We start from the raw sequence: 2,336 nt of genomic DNA, 5'->3' as shown, positions 1-2,336 counted from the left end.
CCTCACAGACTGAGGGCTGGAGAGAGTGCTCCTCACAGACTGAGGGCTGGAGAGATGCTTACACATTTCACGATCTTGCTGCACAAGAGAGAAGACTGGAATTTAGATGTTGAGAGTCAACATCAATGTTAGATGAACATGGAAACTCATCTGTAATTCTGGCACAAAGAAGGCAGAGACAGCATAGGCCCAGAGACTAACTTTACCATACATGCAAACTGTGGATATGCGAGATCACGCTTCAAAGGATAAGACATAAGATTGATAAGGATTCCTGACATCAGTCTCAGGACTCCATACACACAGACCTGTACACACATGTGAACATGCATACCTACCACATACACATATCAATAAGTAAGAAAATACCAAAAAATAAAAACAAGGGTTTCTAGACCTAAAAGGGGATGCACAAATGCATACTTATCATGTATTTCTAGATTTGGTTTTTGTAATTATATTTGTAGAAGATAATTATATTTACATTTCATATGCACAATGCACCATTCACTAAGATTAAATCACCATAATTACTATTGGCATGGATAGCATTGTGAAGTTAATAAATAATTAAGGAGGAGACAACATTGGTCCTATCAAAACTCCTGAAGGATAAATAAAAATGAGGAAAAAAGACTACTTTATAAAGCCATTCACACTCATTCCAAAACTTGACCAAGACTCAAAGAGATAAAATGACACAAGAAGGGAAAGAATAACCAATCTGCATCCTTCATTAATGCAAAGTTAAAATTCTTTGCCACGTGATACTAAGTTAGATCCAGCAACAGACACAAAGAGGATAATAATGATGGAGCAGAATTCATAACCAAGAATTAAAATATGACATATCTCTTAAAATTTTCAGGAGAATTTAGCATGTCAGTAACAACAACAAAATGGAGAAAGGAATTTTTTTAAAGTTAATATAAAATAAATATCAAAGAGAAAAAGAGATTCCAAACAATGACTCAGCACAGTGTAAAACCCATATCATACACTAAGAAAGTATATCAACAAAATATATAAAAGATCACATACTGAAAACTACAAAACACTGTTGCAGACGTCTGCAATGAAAACATGTATTATGTTCCTGGGAAGGACTCACTGTTATGCTTACTCAGCTTGACAAATAGGTTTACTGTCTTTGCAATTGCAATTTCTAGATACTTTTGTAGAAACTGAAAATCTGGTTTGAAAAGTATGTATAAAGCAAAAATATCCACAATGATTTTGCAGAAGAAAATGATGACATCTTCATGTTGTCCAGTTTTAAAGACCACTGTAAACCACAGCAGTGACAACAGGGTAGTTTGTTTATATAACCAAATATAAACATTAGAAACCCTGAAACAGATTCACATACATTTATTATATTGGGGCGGAGTCAATAGATGTTGTCAAATCAATTTGATAAATTTATAGAATATTTAAGTCTCAGCCTTTCAACATCATGCAATTACATAAAGATTAATTATAGATATAGGTATAAAAGCTAAAATTATAAAGCTTCCAGGATAGATTTAAAGTGTCCTATTTATAGATAAAACACAGTTTCTCATATATATGTGTAAATTTAAGAGCAATATATATATAGGAAAAAATAGTAAATTGCCTTTCATTAAAATTTAACACTTTCTTATCAAAAGACACTATTAAAATAAATAGAGAACTCGTGGACTTGTAGAAAATTCTACCGTAGCTCCATTCTTGTATGTGTGTATTTGTGTGTGTGTGTGTGTGTGTGTGTGTGTGTGTGTGTGTGAGAGAGAGAGAGAGAGAGAGAGACATTTCATTTAATATGCAAAAGGCCAAGAAATTAGCATAGATAAAGTTGTTTTACATCATTATCATGCAAGAAATTTGCATCTAAAATTAAAGATGTACAGTTTACATCCACTGGAATGTTTCCTATTACAGACTGGCAACACCAAATGGTGATGTTGCAGCGAACTGCATGTCCTCTTTGTGGTTCCCAGGAATCTCAAATTTTACAATTTCCAAATTGTTTAGAGGTTTCAAGTAATGTTAAAAATGTACAAATTTTTAAGTATTTGTAAATTCTACTTCTAACAATTTCTCCAAAGAAACGAAGACATGCGCCCTTGCAAAGGCTTGAAGAAAAATGCATATTCACCAGAGAGAAAATCTTATAAACAAAATAGAGCATAGTCATAGGATTCAACACTATTCAGTAACCAAGTATTTAAACTGTGTTAAAAATACGTGAAAGAGTTCCTTGCTCGTGCTCCCCCTCCTTCTGCTCCTGATTTGGACCTTGAGATTTCTGTCCGGTGCTCCAATGTGGGTCTCTGTCTCCTTTCATAGCCTGA

General features: G+C 33.7%; 1 protein-coding gene across 12 annotated transcripts in view; it reads right to left on the bottom strand.

Moving 5' to 3' along the window:
• Positions 1–2,336, bottom strand: part of Robo2 (roundabout guidance receptor 2) — a 1,182,575-nt gene that overhangs the window by 64,408 nt on the left and 1,115,831 nt on the right. The window lies entirely within an intron of this gene.

The sequence above is a fragment of the Microtus ochrogaster genome, chromosome 2, assembly GCF_000317375.1.
Source record: "Microtus ochrogaster isolate Prairie Vole_2 chromosome 2, MicOch1.0, whole genome shotgun sequence".
Lineage (NCBI taxonomy): Eukaryota > Metazoa > Chordata > Mammalia > Rodentia > Cricetidae > Microtus > Microtus ochrogaster.
This window is presented reverse-complemented; position numbering and strand designations above follow the sequence as displayed.